Genomic DNA, 21,229 nt, shown 5'->3' with positions numbered 1-21,229 from the left:
CTCAACTCAGAATTCATACTTGGGGACTCCTTGGTCTCCTTGATTCAGCAAGTGACGAAGTTCAGCAAGTGACGTCAAATCAATATGGCTGCGGAATCAGCAGTAAACAAAGTATCACCTTTAAATGAGTTATACTGTATATATAAGTATTTATTTTAGATCATTACAGACATATTATCTTAAATCTATAACACTGACTATACAGTCCGCTGTTTTAAGGATGAAAATATACAGCACTCATCACAGTTGACTAGCTAGCTTGTTGCTAACAAAAGACAAAGATAGAGGCATCCCTGTTTTTTCCCATGTTGTAGCTCAAAAATGACACAATTCCAAGCATTGACTTCAAAATTCTGAGATAATTAGAATGCAGCATTACTCTTCCCATTTTATTCAAACAACTTCAAATACGTGGGGCCATAAATAGGGCTGTGTGCTTAGTGAGGATTTAAAACCAAAATTCATTCAGCATTTGATACCAAAATATATTCAGATGCCAAACATGACTACAGACTTAAGCACCTCTCAGAAGTTACATACAAGAGGTATACATATGGGGTGGAGTTTCCCTAAAACAGAAGTGTCTCTAAGTTATGAGTGATTCTGACAATGGACATAACCATGGACCATGGTCATAAGTATGAGGTTCAGCGCTCCTTTACGTCAGTTTGATTTAACCACAATATGTCATACTGAAATTCTGAAATTTATGTTTTGGGTTGTAAATGCACTCAAAAAACCCAATCAAACAAACAAAAAAAATATGGCATTATATTTGATGCTGCCATTAAATACAGCTGAATAATATTGATGCATCTTAATCAGAGTCCTTGTTATCTTGAAGATTTTTTTTTTTAATATTTTATTTTTTAACTTAAAGTGAGCCATAAGTGTAGCAGATGTGTACTTGTTCAAATTATCCTTTAAGTTCTCTGCATGATTCCAACTGACGAATTGTTGACTTAAACCAATGCAAAAATATATTGATAATATACTAGATTCCTATTAGTTGTTTATTTCAGTGCTTGCAAGCACTTGGGGATTAAACTCTTGTGTAAAACTGCTGATTAAGTTATTTCATAGAGCTAATACATGACGGAGATTCTCTTTCCAAGATACTTTATTGAACAACACAGATTGTCAGTGTGGTTTAGGGGTATTCTGTATAGATATGGTTGAATATATATGATCTGTGTTTGCAAAAAGATTTGTAGTGTTATCTGCTCAAAATTAAAACAACTAGCTATAATCCACCTCTAAAGGAACTATTATATATGGAATGCAAAACAGGGACATATCCAAGTAGATATTTTTACATTCAGGGAAGCAAGATAATCACTGAGCTCATTTACACATTTAGCCAATTGCACTTAAAAGATGCATCACAGAAGACTGATTTAGAAGAACATAATCTTTTAGATCTTCTCATTTATATATCATACTAATAGTCATTTTTAATATTGCATTTTAAATTGTCTTTTATGTGACATCACTATATATTTGACAGAAAAGCAAAAAAACTATTTTTACAGCAAAGCAAATAGTAAATAGCAAAAATGCTATTTCCTTCCTCAGTCAGCATTCTCTATCCCTAACTTATTTCAAGGCAAGTGCTTGTCTTTAATAGTGGTGATCTTGAAAAACACATCTTTGACACTTCTACTCAAGAAAACCTGGCAATCTTGAAGGCTTTAACTACAAACAAATGATTAGATTATGTGACAAAAACCCTTTAGGTTTAGGGTTAGAGATTTTCATCAAAAAATTTCTGACACTGCCAGAAATTCTTTTACAGTGTATTATTTTTGACTGTGACTGCAAAATGGGGCTGAAAATCATACAGTGTAATATCTTATGAAAACTGAGATTTCAATGCTTAAAGTACAGGTGTTCATATTGCCATTGTATATGGCTAACTGGAGAGCCTTCTCCATGACTGGCTGACAGCATGCCCCAAGTCTGTTGGGCACACAGATGTTATAAAACATTTTGTCATTTGTCAAGGCTAATGTGGTCCCTGTACAAAAAAAAAAAAGAGAGAGAGAGAGAGAGAGAGAGAGTAGACCAATCCATAGAAGAAGGTTCTCATACCTAAGCAAGATGGGGATATATGGTTTTGCATGGATTATTGTGGCATTTACACAAAGATCCATCTAGATTTTTAATATCCAGAGCAGCAAATTCGTGACATTATGGAGTCACTAACATCTGACCTAGACTCACCAAGGCAACTTTGAGCATAGCTTTGAACATGTCAACAAGGTGATGGGAAACAGACTAGCTTGAATGAAAGCAGTTTGTGAGTTTCCAATCCCCAATGTAAAGCTTCAGAGGTTTCTTGGCCTTGGAATGCCCATTCTTCAAAGTTGAATAGAAAAGCTTGAGGATATTTTTTGTCCATTATCATGTATGATAGCTTTGGGGTCCCTGGAGGACTAGAGGTTAGGCAACAGCGCTCTCACCGCTATGGCGTGGGTTTGATTCCCGGCCAGGGAACCAACCGCAGCCACTGGGGTTGCATGCAACTGTGCAATCTCAGTGCCGGTCCCAAGCCCAGATAAAATTGGAGAGGGTTGCGTCAAGAAGGGCATCTGGTGTTAAAAACTGTGCCAGATCAAAATATGCGGACCAATGATCTGCTGTGGCGACCCCTAATGGGAGTGGCCAAAAGAGGAACAACAAGGACATCACATATGACAGCTTTGCAACTCACTGTACAATGGGCCAGGCATCAGATTCAGAAAGTTTTTATTCACCAAATACAGAGTGTACATGGAATTTTTTTTGGTTCAGCATAACACGATATAGGACAGCACATTGATTAAATTAGGCTGTAAAGCAGGCTGGTAATGTTATATTAATTAATTAATTAACTATACTTCTGGCGCCGGCGCAAGCTGGCTGCTGGCTGCAACAGCTCTTACACCTTTTGTCTTTTTTTCTAACTTCTACTTAGTTAAACTCTCTCTTTTTATGTTAATTTTTTGTTTAATAGCTGCACTGCGTAATCCTACCACTTTTTTTCGGTTTCACTTTGTTTTAGACACTTATTGATAATTACAATGTGCGTCGGGACCCGAGCGTCTATTGTTTACACCAGGGAACAGCTGATCGCGCTGCGGAGCGCGCGTGTCTACATCGGACAAACACGTGATTCCCGCGGAGCTGCTTCGGAAGACTCGCCGAGGACGCCAAGCGGGAAGAAAACTCCGGGAGAAGAAGAGATGCTACAGACCTGTTCTCCCCTCCGTCATCATGGGAAACGTGAGATCTCTTCTCAATAAAACTGACGAACTGGCGGCGCTGACACGGCATCAGCGGGAATACAGAGAGTGTAGCGTCATTGTGTTCACGGAGACCTGGTTAACCCCTCACATGCCGGACTCCGCCGTCATATTGGATTATTTTCATCTCCTGAGGGCGGACAGGACGAAGGACAGTGGTAAGAGGAAGGGAGGAGGTCTTGCTGTGTTTGTCAATGAGAGATGGTGCAAACCAGGACATTGTTCAGTGAAAATGGAACTGTGCAGCAAGGACATTGAACTGTTAGCTGTTAGCATGAGGCCATTCTACTTGCCACGGGAGTTCTCGCATGTTATTGCGATAGCTGCGTATGTGCCCCCCTCTGCTAAGGCGGACACTGCTCTCTGTTACCAACCGGCTGCAGACACAACACCCACAGGCCCTCTTCCTCATCTCTGGAGACTTTAACCATGCACCACCCTCCTCTGTGTTACCAACACTCACACAATATGTCACATGTCACACAAGAGACAATAAAACATTGGACTTATTTTATGCCAACACCAAGGAGGCATATTCTGCATCCCCCCTTCCCCCCTTGGCAGAGCTGACCACAATATTGTCTATCTACAGCCTGTGTATAAACCTGTTGTACACAGGCACCCTGTGGAGTCCCGTGTGGTGAAGAGGTGGTCCACTGAGAGCGAGGAGGCTCTGAGGGACTGCTTTAACACCACTGTGTGGGCTGAGCTCTTTGACCCACATGGGGAGGACATCAATGCCATCACAGACACCATAACAGGCTATATCAACTTCAGTGTTGAAAACACTGTGCCCTCCAAAACGGTATGGTGTTTTGCTAACAACAAACCGTGGATTACCCCTGACATCAAAGCTCTCCTGAAGGAGAAGAAGAGAGCTTTCAGGTCAGGGGACAAGGAGGAACTCAGGGCTGTACAAAAGGAGCTGAGAAAGAAGAGCCAGCTACAAGAGGAAGATGGAGGAGCAGCTGAAGCAGCAAAACATCAGTGGGGTGTGGAGGAGCCTAAAGACCATCTCAGGCTTCAAAGCACCCCACTCCCAGGTTGTGGGGGACCTGCAGTGGGTCAATGACTTGAACCATCACTTCGACCAGTCACCCACTACTCCCCCCATGCAGCTGCACCACACCTCGTCAACGGGACAATGCTCCCCTCCCCCAGCCCCTCACACCTCTGGCTCACTCCACACCACCCCCTCACGGCCCCATGGACTCATTCACCCCCTCAGCCCACCCCTGTCTTTCACACCTGGCCAGGTGAGGAAAGAGCTGAGGAGGATCAAAGCAAGGAAGGCAGCTGGACCTGACGGTACCGGCTCCAGGCTCCTGAAATCCTGCGCAGAGGAACTGTGTGGGATTATGGGGCAAGTCTTCAACATGAGCCTCAAGCTGAGGGTGGTACCACAGCTATGGAAGACCTTCTGTGTGGTACCAGTGCCCAAAACACTGCACGCTAGAGACCTCAGCAGCTTTAGGCCGGTGGCTCTCACATCACATCTGATGAAGACACTGGAGAGACTGCTCCTGGGCCACCTACGCTCTGAGGTGAGCTCAGCGATGGACCCGCTGCAGTTCGCCTACCGACCCGGGATTGGAGTGGAGGACGCTGTGATCTTCCTGCTGTGATCGTGCTCTAACTCACCTGGAGAAGCCCGGCAGCGCTGTGAGGATTTTATTCTTTGACTTCTCCAGCGCATTCAACACAATTCAACCATTGCTTTTGAGGGACAAGCTGGAATGGGCTGGAGTGGACTCACATCTGGCGGAGTGGGTCCTGGACTATCTCACAGATAGGCCCCAGTTTGTGAGAGCTAGGGACTGCGTATCTGACACCCTGACCTGCAGTGTGGGTGTCCCCCAGGGCACGGTGCTCGCACCCTTCCTTTTCATCCTCTACACTGCAGACTTCAGATACAACACGGACAGCTGTGTCCTGCTCAAGTTCTCTGACGACTCAGCCATCGTAGGCCTGATCAGTGACGACGATGACGCAGAGTACAGAAGACTGATGCAGGACTTCGTGGACTGGTGTCGTCCAAATCACCTCCTCATCAACGCGGGAAAGACCAAGGAGATGGTGGTGGATCTCCGCAGACACCGGTCTGCCCCCTCACTGGTGAACATCCAGGGAATGGACATTGAGAGAGTGGACTCTTATAAGTACCTGGGTGTTCATCTAAACCACAAACAGGACTGGACTCACAACACAGACGCACTGTACAGGAAGGGTCAGAGCAGGCTCTACCTCCTGAGGAGACTGCAGTCCTTTGGTGTGCAGGGGGCGCTCCTAAAGACTTTTTATGACTCTGTGGTGGCATCAGCCATCCTGTATGGTGTGGTCTGTTGGAGCAGCAGCATCACTGAGAGGGAGAGGAAAAAGCTGGTCAAGGTCATCAAGAGGTCCAGCTCTGTCCTGGGCTGTCCTCTGGACTCAGTGTGGGAGGTTGGTGACAGACGGGTCCTGACAAAACTGACATCTATGCTGGACCATGAGTCCCACCCCCTGCGGGACGTCCCGTCAGCTCTGGAGAGCAGCTTCAGTGACAGACTGCTCCACCCTCAGTGTGTAAAGGAGAGATTTCGTCGGTCTTTCCTTCCTGCTGCTGTAAGACTTTATAATGAACACTGCTGATTTATTTATTTATAAACTCTCAGTGCAGTATTTACACTCACATTTATGTGCAATATCAGTGTGCAATATTTTAATGTGCAATACCGTCACACTACTGGCAAGCTACACTATTCTCAACCAACCCGTACTTATGTGTATACACCCCTCTCCCTTTTTTGTTTTGTGTTAGGATTTTTGCTTTTAGCACTATTTAAGCCATTTATGTACAGAATAGTTTTTAATCTACCTTGTTCTTGTGTGCATACTCTTTCTGTACTGTACCCCTGCTGTTCTTGTGTGCATACTCTTTCTGTACTGTACCCCTGCTGTTGCTAAATGCAATTTCCCCACTGCGGGACAAATAAAGGAATATCTTACTCTTACTCTTACTTAATGTGAATATTAATGTATAATATTATTTAATTTATATAAATTATGTCTAAAACATTCTGATAGTGTCAGAAACTTGAAACCAGTTTTCATTAGTCACAATGGCATCATGGTGGTTAGCATGATTTGCCATCCTGCCCCAGGTCCAGCAATGATGTTGGATGAGGAGGCCTCACCATTCCAGTTCATCCCAAAGGTGTGCAGTAGGGTTGAGTTCAGGGCTCTGTGCAGACCACTGGAGTTCTTCCACACCAGCCTGGAATTGGCTTGGGCCACTTTCCAGTGAAGGGAAATCTTAATGCTACAGCATACAGAGACATTCTAGACAATTGTGTGCTTACAACTTTGTGGCAACAGTTTAGGGAGGACCCATATATGGGTGTGATGTACCACATATATTAGGTCATACTGTGTACTTTGATTCCTCTATGCTGTGACTTTCATTGAATATATATAGAGGATCTTACTGAAAAAGAAATATTCCAAATTGTATGTAAAATACATTTATTTCATGATAAGTATACTAAAATAGACTAACATGTCTGTGCAGCAATTGAAAAAACCCTGGAATTGCCTTTATTTCATACTTTCTTCAAATGCACACAGAGAAACTAAAAAATAAGTTGGAAAGTAGTATAGCGTACCTTAAGAACGTACGCTGGTTAGGTTCTTGTTTCCAACTTGTTTGAAACTCGTCTGTTAAAAATGATTATCATAATAATGTACTTCAAGCCTAAAAATTACTAAATATGATTTATGAAATATTTTCCTAAACATACACACACTATATATCAATTTATTCACTTCACATTTCAGTGATTTTAATGTTATGACTAATTGGTGTATGTTTGCTTGAAGATCTTTTGGTAGAAACTCTATGATTTGACACTGAATAGGCCATATCTGGAAGTTATTGCTTTCAAAAAACTGGAATTTCATCACAGTTCTATATAATTGAAAGGTGGCCATGCCCTATTTCTCTACTGTGTTTGAATTTCTGATATTCTGTTCCACACTGTATATCACAAATGAATTTAAATGTATTGTAGGCTTCTCCAAAATGTCTTCTAACTGGTTTAACAGAGAGAGCACAAGGAAATAAGAGCCACCTTGTTTGCAAAACAAGCACTTTTTTGGAGCCATCTCTCTAGGTCCTAGATAGCTCTCACACTTGATACATTTATATATATATATATATATATATATATATATATATATATATATATTCATATGCTTAATCAAAAAAGATATGATGTAGGTACAAGGCCAGGGAAATGTTCACTGAATATTTCAAGAAAATGTTGGAGAGCTACTCCAGTCAGATTGTGCCCAAGAACAAATGACATGAGCTCCGTCCTTTCATTAGGGGTGCACCAGGGTATATAGGATCATTATTATTTCGCATCTGTGAAAGAGAACAAACAACTAATAAAAGTTATGTTCCCTTTACAGTACAAATACAAAACAATTATGTAAATGACCTTATCTTAATGCTCAATGTCTGTGATTATAATGAAATAACATTTTTTTTCCCTATAAATCAATACTTTTAATTTTTCTCTTTTATCTTCAAGGACATGATTTTCATGTCTAATTTCTCTTGGAGATCCTCTTTGGTCCTGTCTCCTATTTTCTTCATCTTCCTCCTGTCCCATCTCCTCTTCAGCTCTTTCCCCCTCATCTCTTTCCTCCTGACCCCTCTCCTTTCCAGCTTTTTCTTGTATCCTCTTGCCATCAATACTCTCATTTTGTCTCCTGTCCTTTCCAACACTTTCCTCCTGGCTCCCTCTCTACCCTGGCTGCCATTTTTCCTGTTCATGCCTCTTCTCCCCAGTTCTCCACCTCTTCATCACCAAAACCCTTTTCTCCCTCCAGGTTACTTTTCTCTCCTTGGCTATTGACCACATGCCTCTCTGTAGGATGAATCTGTGAGAAAAATTTCGACCATTTATTGACAAATCTAAAGCAAAAATCTTACAAAAGGTACAAAAATCTTTTTAAAAAGGCATACTTGTTTTTATTTATTTTTTCTTCCGTGTGCTTACTATTTTCAAGATATTACTTCTGTAGGTAGATGTTCTAAGAAGAGTACCATCCGATTTAATAAATGTAGCCTTTGCAATACATACAAAAAAAATCCTAATTAGAAAAACAACCATGATCAGATCCTGATTTAAAAAGTTTGCCCATTATTTTCTGTTTATAATTGCTTGTCATTTAAAATGCGGTCTTGGAAGGCCTGTACCAAAAAACATGCAGCAATATCCAAATTTGGCTTAATTTTTGGAATTAGGCTACTCCACCTGAAACACTTAACAAATATTGTAATGTTATCCTTTAATGTGTTGATTATGTAGTTATCTGTACCTTGTTGTTTTTTTTAGCACAGGCAAGTCTGTGTCTTTCAAATTTAAATAATTCCATGAATCTGCCTGTTCCAAGTGAGAAGGATTCCTCTTTCGGTTCAACTCATCAGTACAAAATAAATTGACAAAATCTGTTGCTGCTTTGTTAGTTTCCCCTAGCCAATAGGAACCTTTTATCACCAGCTGGCCAACTAGTGTCATATTTACTAATTAAGGTTAGGCTACCAACTTAGCAAGTGTTGTGGTTGTGTTGTTTGTTACTAGCTGCTTGCTTAAACTTGTACTGAGCTCCTAACTGCTACCTCTGATGGACACATTTAAATTTGCCATATTTTATTTGACTGACAAAAGTGTGAAAATCTACAATACCTCTTTCATTAAAGGTCAAACAGTGGGTTAGTTTACCCAGGTGACCTGTCAGCCTGACATTGACAGTGATGAAGGGTGGATTGAAATCAACTGTACCAGCACCAAATGACCAAAGGCAGTTGCAGCAAAGGTACTGCTGTTTGGAGGTGTGTACATGTTGTTTCTTTATGTAGCTAGTAAGGTAACTATTTGGCCTGTTCAAATATTTGATGTCCATCTTAATTTAATTTAAATTTAATTTAATTTAATACAAAGATTTGGTGAAAAAAAATACCTTGCTGAAAGGCAAAGACATATGGAGTATTGATAAAAGAGGGCTGCAAAATACTCTACATAGCCTACTACTGAATCCAAGAAAGAAAGAAAGAATTGAGATCAAATTTCCTCACAATTCTTTACTATCCTTAGGCTACAGAATGTAGAGGCTAGCCAGTGGGACAACAGAGATTTAGAAACCTATATTTCAACTGTGTCTTTTTGCACATTGCATATAAGTTATCTTTATTTTGTCTAAGTCCAAGAATTCAAGGCTTTCCAAGGCAGCAAAAGGCCAGTTTGTTGAGGACCTTAAGGCTGCTTTTATTTAAAAAAGGGCCATGAAAGGCACACATCTGATCAATCAAATTTGGATTTGTCTGAGCAGGGATGTCCACAATGTGGCTACAATGCAAGTTGCTTAAAATGATTCTGTAAAGTTGTCTTTATACTAAGCTGTGTACTTGACATTTTTCCCCAATGTATTTTTACTCTCATTATGCAAATGTTAGAGGTAGACAGTGCAATTTTTCCTGTTCATAGGTGTTATCAGTTTGTTTAAGATGATTCAAATCTGATGGTATCCTTGTCTTGCATTTAAATCCACTTATTTCAGAATGATGGGGAGGGTGAAAGCCCCCAAGTAAGTCCGGTACCACACACATTAATGGCGCAACTTGGTGAATCAGCTCGTAATGGTCGGTGGGCCTATCAGATTGTATTCGGAGGAGTTTTTTTTTTTTTTTTAGTTTTTAAGTAATTAAATTGTCAAAGATATTGACTAAAATGACAAGTTATATGCCTTCTCATTGTAGTTTTTCTTTTTCTCATTCATTATCTTCTTCACAATAAATTCAACTAGAGTTGCCAGAGTTGGTGAACTCAGTGAAGGAATGTATTGAATCTATTCTTGATGGCTCTGAGAGTTTTCACAGAAGAACATCATCATTGCCAGACAGTGAGATTGAAATGGTATGTCTCAAAAAAATTGCACACTGCTTTGAGTCCTATAAACTACAAGCATTTCTTTCTTTTTGAGTTTAAAAAAATATATATTCTCGGCTATTTTTTTACTGTCTGACAGCCTTTCTCTGATTGTTGGTAATGTTATTAAATGTCTCATGTCTCCCTCATCTAAGAATGTATGTTGCGTTTGTCTGTGCCACATAACTTGTTTGCTCATATAGTCTTTTTGTTATTTGCTTATTTATTGTCCCTTTATTTAGGTTCCCCTAGCTGACAGTAATATCTTGGTCCAAAAAAATCCTACCAGAGGCTAAACAGAGCAAGAATGAGCATCTTTGCACAGGAGCTTGCTGTTTTAGTCTTCTCAGAGGAAACTCCAAAAGAATCCACTCTCACAGGAAAGTCTCGGCCAGATGACCCATCAAAAAAGCAACTGGAGAAGGAAAAGGTACATGCCTTGACAAGTAAAGACATGATCTCATTTGCCATGTTTTGATTGCTGCAATACCAACATAGTTATATGGAACATCTATATGTATAGTGAGGCACATTCTGCTGACTTTCTGTTCTAGTAAAGATTAGCAGACTAAGATTTCTTAAGTATTCAGTATCACTAACGGATACCGTCATGGTGGAATTTCCAAACACAACACCAGGTGCAATACGGCGCAAATGTAACAATGAGCAATTTGCAAATAAAAGAAAGATTTAACTTATGGAATTTTTAAGTACTATTTCAGTAACATTTTTTTGACAATCTTCTGTTGACCTATTGACCTATTCTCTATAGATATGCTTAAGCATACATGATCTTTGTCTGTAAAAAGATTTGTAGGGTTATCTGCTCAAAATTTAAACAACTAGCTAGACCTATCCACCTCTACGGGGACCATTATATATGGAATGAGAACAGGGACATATCCAAGTAGATATTTTTACACCCAGGGAACCAAGAGAACCACTTATGGAGTTCATTTACACTTTTAGACAATTGTATTTAAAAGGGTCTTCACAGGAGACACAATCTATTAGCTCTATCACCACCATTACCATGAGTTATAAATTACCAGAAATGAAAGTGCTTAATTGCAAGGTAGAACAAATTGGGGTTAAAGTACAAAAATGGTGATTAGAGATAGAAGGTTATGTTAAAGTAGGAAAAGATTAACAGTATTATTAGAAGAGTGAAAGATGAAAGAAAAGGGGTAGAAGATGGTGTTCTTTGAAACATAGCTATGAGCAAATTGAATCCATTTAAATATGTGCTATGGTTACTTTCACACCAAAGATGGGAAATTGATCACAGCAAATCAGCCCTACTGAAGATGTTTGTTCTTCATGGAAAAAAAATCCTTTTGCATTGAATTCCTATGTTTTGGTAGAATAGGAGATGAACAAAATCACATTGCCTATATTTAAAAAAAAACAACAAAAAAAAAAAACTGTGCATTCGGTGTCTGTTTCTGAGATTCTCTTAGTTGTAACATCAAACTTAGCTGGCTAACTGGTTAAGAACTGGTGGTTGTCCAAAAAAGAAATGTCCAATCCGATACATTACTCAAAAAGTATTGAGTGTATTCTAAACAGATATAAGTTCAGATATGAACAGGAGGTGCTTTTTGTGTGGGAATGGGATTCCATGGGATGCAGTGAAAAGGACACACAGGAGGTTTTTAATTTTAGGGGCACAAGCTAGCAGTCGGATATGAAGATTGCAGGACAAACAAAGCCCAGTTATGAAATGGAGTGATGTAGCTGAGGTTTAGGTACTGTCAGAGGCACAATTCACAAACCATGGTGACAGAGCTGGCATTGCTACCTCTGTTTTTCCAATGTTTCTGAGAGCATAGTAGTAGGGTTCATACGTATTTGATTGAAAAAGGTGGGGGGACTTTCAGGTTTAGGTGACACCCACTTCAGGTATATATCTGGTAAAGATATGGATACTGTATTTGGAGCACTACACATTGCATTACCCCTCCTTGGCACAGTTTAAAACTTTGATCATTTTATCAGAAAGTGATAAATCAGAAGCTAAGAGAAGGATTTCTGTTAAAGAAAACCCAGAGCACATTAAAGAATAAAATACATTATCAGTACAAACCTTTATGATTTCAGTTGAAGAAAAAGAATGCCAGGGCAGAGCATGCAAACATCATAGTTATCCAGCTGTCCATGGTTCAGATTGGATGGTGATCTTAGTTAAACTAAATAGGTTTGGTCAAAAGCCAACAGCCAATGCATATTTTATCTGATAATAATAATACTTTTATATTGGCCATAAATTATCTAGCAGTTAGTGTATGTTATTGTACTCATACCATGCATAGTAACAATGGAGATTGATTTCTATTTAATTTCTCATACTCAGGACTGCATAGGGAGTTTGTGGACATTTGTAGTACAGCATGTACAGATGCTGTGTCATCCGAAATCTCATATCCAGAGATTAGTGGGTGTTACCATGGTATCTAGCAAGCTCCTGAGAGTCTTCTCTTTGCCTGGTTGACAGTATGCACCAATTCTATTGGGCATACAGATGTTAGTCTTGACATAATTATGTTTTCTAATGAAGTTCCTTTGCAAAAAAAAAAAAAAAAAGACCACATGTAGACCAACAGCTCATTCCTAAGAAAGATGGAGCTCTAAGATTTTGTATATATTATTATGGCCTTTACACCAAGACCCATCTATATTTTAACCAGTCCCTTAAATTGATGATGAACTGAAACACTTATCCTGCTCCGTACTCACTACTGGCAAATGAAGTGTCATTTGAGTTCTTATGTTTTCCTTCTTTGCTCAAGAATTAAGCAGTTCAGTGTGCAATAGAGGATGTACTAACAAAATAAAAGGTAAGTCCTGCTTTGGGTACGTTGGTGTAGTTATATACTCAGAGGGAAAAAAATTTAAAGAATTCCGGTGTCTTGAAATAAAAAAAAGAAATTTTGATCTTGCAAAAGTACAGGCAGAAATCTGTGTGCTTCTTTAGACAAGACGATGGGATTATGAGATTAAGGCTAGACTGGATGAAGTAAGTACAGTCTGTGAGTTTCCAATTCCAGTGTAAAAATTCAGAGGCTTCTTGGCTGTGTTGACTGTTAACACCAGTTACTTTCTTATTTGTCCAAGACAGCAGCACCTTCACATGCTTCAATGCAGAAAGAAACAATGTGAAGTGGACAGATAAATAAATGAATCAGCACCAGTTCTTATGCCATAAGACACTAACACTGAAGACATACCACTGGACAAGTGAGGAATATTTGTATATATGGATATGGATTGTATATACTGTATTTTCAAGTTGTAAATGTGGTTAGAGTGTATTTTATATACATATAAATACACAATATTTGCATGCAGACATAGTGGTTTTATCTAAATTTAAACAGCCACAAGGTGCACTTTTTAAAGAATAAAATTGTATTAAACTAAAGAGATTGTGTACAAAGTGTATGTGAGTTTAGCATTATGAATGATGAAAATCTTCATGGCTCAGAATAGCACAGGCAGAATGACCATTAGTCCACATGATTTTTTACATCATGTAATTCATCTATTAAAGGTAATAGAACATAATAATTAATGTATATATTAATCATTGCCAGGTTCAGATTTAATTATAGTTCTGTATGATTGATTCAATAAAACAGTACTTTTCAGTTAAACTCTAGATAGAATGCTTACATTAAAAATTAACAAGACTGAAAAAGAACGAAATGGTGTGTGTGTGTGTGTCCTTCTAAAAAAAGAAAAAAGGACGAACAGCTGCATTATGATCCTGTACATGATGTTGCCTTTTCTTTATCACTTCTCAGATTAAAATAATGGTAAAATTATTGTTTGTAATTATGTGTAAATAATGTCAATAATTTTGTGGATATTGATGTAATTGCTTTTTATTATTGGTGAAAGTGATGAGCTCATCTAAGATACTGCCCTCGGTGGCCTGTCATTAAGGGAAAAATCAGATCACATAAGTGTGATTGCAGACAAATGAAAATTTTCTAGAAAAAACGAAAGAGCGATTTTGAGTTCAAGGTGGGAAATAAGTGAGATTTTCCAAAAAATAAAAAAATAAAAACCTAGCAGATACCACAGCTTTTGATGGACTCTTACATGCACTATATGTACAAATAAAGCTGCAATGAATAAACCACATGCATTTGCATATTTTGTTAAAAAAGCACATGAATATTAACTAGATGTGTGCTTTCTGAAGAAAATGTATAATGAAGAAGGTATAATGAAAGAATGGTGAAAGGCAGGTTAAAGGATTAAAGAATAAATAAATAAAAAATATTTTCAAAAGTTCTTAAAAGTTTTAGTCTACATTATTCTTAGTACAGTCATTACTGCATCTTTAAATCTGTGTTGGTGAAATCTAAATTTCAGATTCCATTTAATTCTCACTTCATAATTAATGCTCACCTCACAGTATACAGGCAACATGGTGCATTAAGTGTTTTAATTCCCCCAATAATTACCTCTGTAGTCACTGTAACTAATTAGAATCTGTTCAGCCAAATTGGATTAGTTTGTTCAGCTAATGCTGATTATAAGCTTTAGCTAATTAATAAATTCTTGTTCATGGTCCCTGGAGGAGAAATGGTTAGGTGCCGGCACTATTACAGCCATGGCCTGGGTTCGATTCCTAGCCAGGGAACTGCACACGGCAGTGCACTCCCAGTGCTGGTCCCAAGCCCGGATAAAACTGGGGAGTGTCGTATCAGGAAGAGCATCAGGTGTTGCATCAGGTGTAAAAACTGTGCCAAATCAAATATGCAGACCAGTGAGCCACTGTGGCGACCCTTAACGGGAACAGCCGAAAGAACAACAGTAAATCCTTGTTTATCTAACTACTGAATGCAATTTCTGGATTGTTTGCTCAGCCAAAGCTTACAATTACCTTTGGACAATTAGAAATTTCTTTTCCAGCTAACTACTAAATAATATTCTAGAAATTACTGTATTTCTATTTAATTGTAAATTACACATTTTGGAAGTCTTATTATATATCCAATTATTATTAGATAGTATTACAACACATTACTATATACAATTAGTTATAACAGAGTTAAGAAGGACACTTCTTGTTAACATAAACAACCTGGATGACCAGCAGTATACAAAACACAAGACTCCAAGCCACTCTGCTCCGGTAGTGGCAACTATGTCATGTTGGGTCTTAAATGCATTGCAAAGTACAGTCCTTGGATGCGGGATTGGAATTCCACCCCAGAACTTCCCTTTGAACAACCGCCTATCAGCACCACTGAGGAGAGTTAGGAATACTGACTAGCCTCATCACTCTTTAGTATAAATCCCAGAAACTCACAAAGTCATCACTGAGTTGAGCGTTAAATTCCCATTTACCTGCACCTCTGATTATCAACTTCAGAGTCTTGTCCTTTATATCAGAACTAGCTGTCTCAACTGAGGCACCGGCTGGACCTTCAGCTGAAATCCCAGCTGAAAACTGTCCACAAGAATTCATAAAACTTCATTCGTGATCCCCAGAGAAGCAGGCATGATGCTATGGCTAGACATTCAGCACTGTCTCTAGTTAATTCTGCTACACTGATTCCCAGGACATACTCGCTGCAATCTCCAGTGCTGCTCCAGTGAAGCACTTCATGGATTAGTACAAACCAAGGAGACATGACTATAAAGCTTCTTGACAAATGTTCTTCAGTGTTGGCATGGTAGTTTAGCTAGAATTAGCACATTAAGCAGATCCCCTTTTTTGCCAAACAGCTAACTACACTCTGTGTAAGTCTTCCTTTAAGTTTCACTCCACTCATCATTCAATTATATATCAATTATTTTCACATTTGTGCATATTTTCCACTGCCATATGTTTTAAGTTGATGTATACCTTTCTTCTTCTTATCTTATCTTCTTACCTACTTATTACGTTTTATGTGTGTGTTTCTCTCTTGTTCCTGAATAGGTTCTACAACTAACAATTGATTCACTTAATTTGATCAAAATCAGATATTTTTCAGATACTTGGCAAATTTTTACTATTTTTTATCTTGGCGATGCAACCAACATCAAGTCATATCTCATTGTTTATTATTAAACTTTGAATGTTATATGTGTGTGTTTCTCTCTTGTCATAGAATGAGTACTATAAATCATCAACAGATTCACTGAATTTAATCTAAATCAAATACGATAAGAAGATATCAGGCAAATTATTACAATTTCTTATCTTGGTGATGCAACCCTCATCAAATTGTATCTCATTCTGAGATTTTGTTCATTGGACTGGTGACCCATTTAGTAGAATTATTATTATTAAAATTAATAATAATTTCAAATACTTAATTTAATGGTAATCTACTCATCTCACAAACCCTCCAAAGTGTAGGCCATCTCTCCTGAAACCCTGCCACCATTGGTTGCTCCTCAGAAAGATTTCTTTTCCTCAGGAAAATATCATCTTGTAATCAACATAGTCTCGAGAACAATTTTATTTTATTTGTAATTCTGTTGATATTCATTACGGGTCATCTTCAGGTACTGGGTACTTCCTCTGCCCATAAAAGGAAGTAGAGCAGTATTTCCTGTTAGGAAGCTGAAGAGGGTGTTTGCTACACATGTGCTTGTGGCTTGTTCTCTGGAAACCTTTTATCTCCTTTCCTGAGAAACTTGAACTTATGATTTTTTTTATGGTACTACAACTAAAGGGATCTATTGGAACAAATACAGGGCCTCCATAACCAGAGCTACAACTCAACCTAATCTGAAAGTCTGACCCGAAGATTGTCACTAGGACTAGGCCAAGGTTAAACCAAAGACTGCTGTTAAAACTGGTAAGGTTGATCCAATCTTATGTAACTGTGAAGAACAGCAAACTGGACTGAACTGAGATTAATCTAAGTGACTATACATATGTATATATTGGAGTAGGGTATGTTACTCTTTGTCTGCAATTGTTTTCTTTTACATCAATATATTTTGGGTTCATGGTATATGGTTGCAAGTGTGTGTTTTGAATGCATTTACATTCTTGGGTCAGATGGTCACAGAAGGGACAGGGAAACCCTCCTTAGATTTAATTCTGTGTACTCCTTTTTATTCCAAGGGAGGTTACAAGCTCAATCTTTAATTTTATGACTGCCATGATTTTACTTGCATTTTTTGTTTCATCCATCATCATGGTCTTCTGATTGTTGTGGGACATGATTAATCTCCCCATGGTTTCAGTAACAGTGTAACTACTCTAGTCTTCAGCTGCTTTCATTTCCTGTTCACATGAACTTTACTGCAGCCTGCTTTTTGCAACTGTACTCTCTTGGAAATCACAGATTTCATACTTAACTGTTGAAATTCCTTGATGTCTCACCACACTAGTGGGGTGTGCTCTTGAAAGATATCACCTCAATTCACCTGCTGTTCTGAAGACACAAACACAATCCACATGAAAGCAAAGCCAGTTAGAATGACTTCAGTGACAATGTTATAGTAGGATGTCTTGTCCTGAGTATATGAAGTTGCAGACATTACATTGATTGTAGCTTTACATAATAAAATAAACACATAACATATAGCCATTCATTTAAATTCCAAATACCAATACCAAAACACCAGTACTAGGCTATGGGACAGTATTCATAGTTAGTGACAGTAAATTGCTCAACTCGTCGCCTATTTGCCATATCAGAAGTTTGTGACAAATAACCTGCCAGATAGAAAGCTAATTATAACTAGCTAGGTAGTCAACTGCAGCCAGCCAGCCTCTTAGCTAGAGGTAGATAGCAAACTAACTACTAATGTTACATAGATGTTATCATGAATTACAAGAAAATGAGTAAATTCCCAAGTTATAGCATTACTCCTAAAAACTTGCTTAATATTGGTAACCAGGTTATATGTTGTTAAATTATCAGTCAATAACTTTCTAAAGTTAAAATGAGGTACCACCTGAATCGATCTCACTATGTGTATGTTAATGCTAACAAAGCTAACTTGCCAACTTTGTCCATAACATGTATGTAGCCTTTCCCTTTAAAAAGATCCTCAAAGTTGTTGTTCTCTGTACTATTGATCTTATTTGCATTATAATGTTTTAATATTTTAAGGGTGTAAACGTTATTTTGCCAAAATGTGGAAAATATTGCTAAACACTCAATCCGACAAAACAACAAGATATTCCCATAAAGCAAGAAACTCCAAGCAGACTGTGGGTATCAATGAGATGCAGCAAGGAGAGGGTCTACAGCAGTGGTTACAATTTGTTTAAAAAAAATGTGACGAATTTGCAGCAACTAACAATACTGCTCTGACATGAGACCTTTCATTAATTTAAAGGGAACTGCAAAGCAGGAAACCAATTTGTCCAGAACAGAAAGGCATATCCATTGCCAGGTCTTGCACTATTCAATTCAAATTTATTTTGTTTGTTTGGTACCTTTTATAGTAGGAATTAGCAGAAAGGAGCTTTCCAGAATAGATTTAGATCCCTAATGAGCAAACCAGAGGTGAAATTGGCAAGAAAAAACTCCCGGAGACGACATGATGAAGAAACATTGAGAGGAACCAGACCCAAAAGGGAACCCATCCTCTTCTGCGTGACACTGGAATGCAAGATGATATATGTTTACAGCAACCAGGTGAGATCATCCATTGATCGAACTGTATGATCACACAATTTTTGGGAAATGTAAGTCGTTGTAGTATACATGTGTGATTATCCACAGCTACAGGGGGTAAGTCAAAAAAGCAGAAAGCTCCAGATGAAGAAACAGGAGGTGTAGAGCAGGAGGAGATAATCAGGATCACTAATGGTTAGCCTTGAGCTGCTGATGCTGACAATCCTGTTGCAGTGCCATATGTTCTCCCCTAAGCTTGAGCAAACGTCCATGCTGATGGAACATCCTCTTTTTCTTTCTGGTGCTGAAACAGTGGAGACTGGGGGCAAACATAATATTGAAAGAAAACATTCCTGTGTATGAGCTGCACAAGTTTTATTGTGCATGCTCTGCCCACAAGATTGCTTTAAGATGAAGGTTTGATAATAGTTACACTGCGGAATAACTCGATTCTAAATTCAGTTCAATACAATTGCATTTGTATAGGACTTTTAACAAAAGACATTACAAAATAGACAGCTTCACAGAAATCTCAAAATGTAGCTTTAGATGATTAATGAGCAAGACAGAGAATACGGTGGTGAGGAAGAAACCATGAGAGAGACCTGATTCCTTGATGACTAGAATACCAGGACTGGGATGTGAATTGGACATCTATCTGAGATGAATATACCTGATGAGATACCTATGAACAGCCAAAGGCATGATCCACTCCTTTACCTAAGAAAAAAATATGTTTTCAGCCTAGACTTAAACACTGTGACTGTATCTGAACCCTGAACACTAATTGGAAGGCATTTCTATAACTGTAGGGCTTTGTAAGAGAAAGTTCGGCTCCCTGCTGTAGCCTTCACAATTTAAGTTCACTTTTTGATTGGAGTAGGCGTGAGGATCATGAAGACCAAAAGTTCACTCAGGTACTGTGGCATGAGACCATTCAGTGCTTTATAAGTCAATAGTAATATTTTGTAATCAAATAATTTGATTGGGATAGATAAGATAGGGGTAATGTGGTCATATCTTCTGGTTCTAGTAAGAACTCTGGCTGCTGCATTCCGGACTAACTGGAGCTTGTTAATGCATCTACTGGAACATCCAGACAGTAAGGCATTACGATAATCCAACCTAGAGGTAGCAAAAGCATGAACTAATTTTTCTGCATCATTTAGTGACAATATATCTATCATCTTACCAATATTTCTAAGCTGAGAGAAGGCTATCCTAGTAAAATTATCTACATGAGCTTCAGATGAAAGACTGTGTGTCTTTTACTGCTGCACATGATGTAACTGTGCACTGTTAGACCTCCCAGGCTCTAAACCTCTGACCTCTAAAGCTATACATTTAGAAGGCACTGATTTTCAGTGATCTCTCACTGGTATCAGGTAGATCAGTGTGTTACTACACTAGCAAAAAGATTTGTTTTGACAGTGTAAAAATGAAATAAGTCTGGCTCCCTGGATAAGCTGGGAGCCAAGCCAACCACCAGCTTTTTTGTAAAATATGCTATCAGCAGACTGTTACTTTTGTTCTAAGTCAAAAATTATAAAAAAGATCATTCAGCCTAATATCACATTTTTCTACGTTTTTCATGAAATTTGCTGCTGTTGATATTTAACGCTTGAATTATACATAAGAAACTATCAAGCCACCACATCAATTTGACATTAATTAACTTGATATTTACCTTGATGTTGAATTTGGTTCAACCAAATTTGGTTATCTATTCCTACAACCCACAAAACATATGTTGTCCTTCTATCTCATTCATTAACTTGCTTTTTTTCCCCAAATTTTAGCATTAAGCAGCTACTGAGAAGCTGTGAAGCAAATAACGAATCCTTAAAATGTCAGGATATTTACAAGGGAGCAGACCGACAGTAAACAATTATTAGGAAGTATGAATGTCATGTGTATGTCAATTATTAGGCTGCAGCCTCATGAGGATTCATGTCATTGAGAAATTTCCACATGATGTCACAAAACCTTTGGAGCGTTTCCTGCCGTGCTCACTACTCTATAGTGACCTTTTTCATATCTGTAGATTTAATAGCAACACATTTATAATAAATGACAAACAATGTATAAGAAATGTACAATAAATGAAATGGGCAAGCATTTTTAGTCAAATACATAACCTTTCTTATTTAGGAGATGACAAATTTGATGACAAATTTGCAAATCATGTTACTCCAGTAATCTCCTACATTGACAATATTCTCATTTACTCCCCATCCAAAGATGATCACATCATCCATGTCAGAAAGGTTCTTGCTCAGGTTCTGGAAAACCAACTATTTGTAAAAGGGAGAAATGTGAGTTTCCTGTGACCACAATATTGTTCCTCGGCCATGTCATCAACAAAGAGGGAGTTCTCATGGACCAG

General features: G+C 38.4%; 1 long non-coding RNA gene across 1 annotated transcript; it reads left to right on the top strand.

Annotated features, from left to right (window-relative positions):
- Positions 1–8,889: 8,889 nt before the first annotated feature.
- On the top strand, positions 8,890–12,786 carry LOC117599215 (uncharacterized). Its single transcript, XR_004579664.2, has 3 exons — positions 8,890–9,165; positions 10,137–10,246; positions 10,501–12,786. It is a non-coding gene; the product is annotated as an uncharacterized LOC117599215 (long non-coding RNA).
- The last annotated feature ends 8,443 nt before the right edge of the window (positions 12,787–21,229 follow it).

The sequence above is a fragment of the Pangasianodon hypophthalmus genome, chromosome 2 (genome assembly GCF_027358585.1).
Source record: "Pangasianodon hypophthalmus isolate fPanHyp1 chromosome 2, fPanHyp1.pri, whole genome shotgun sequence".
NCBI classification, from domain to species: domain Eukaryota; kingdom Metazoa; phylum Chordata; class Actinopteri; order Siluriformes; family Pangasiidae; genus Pangasianodon; species Pangasianodon hypophthalmus.
Note: the sequence above shows the minus strand (reverse complement) of the source record. Positions and strands in the feature narration are given on the sequence as shown.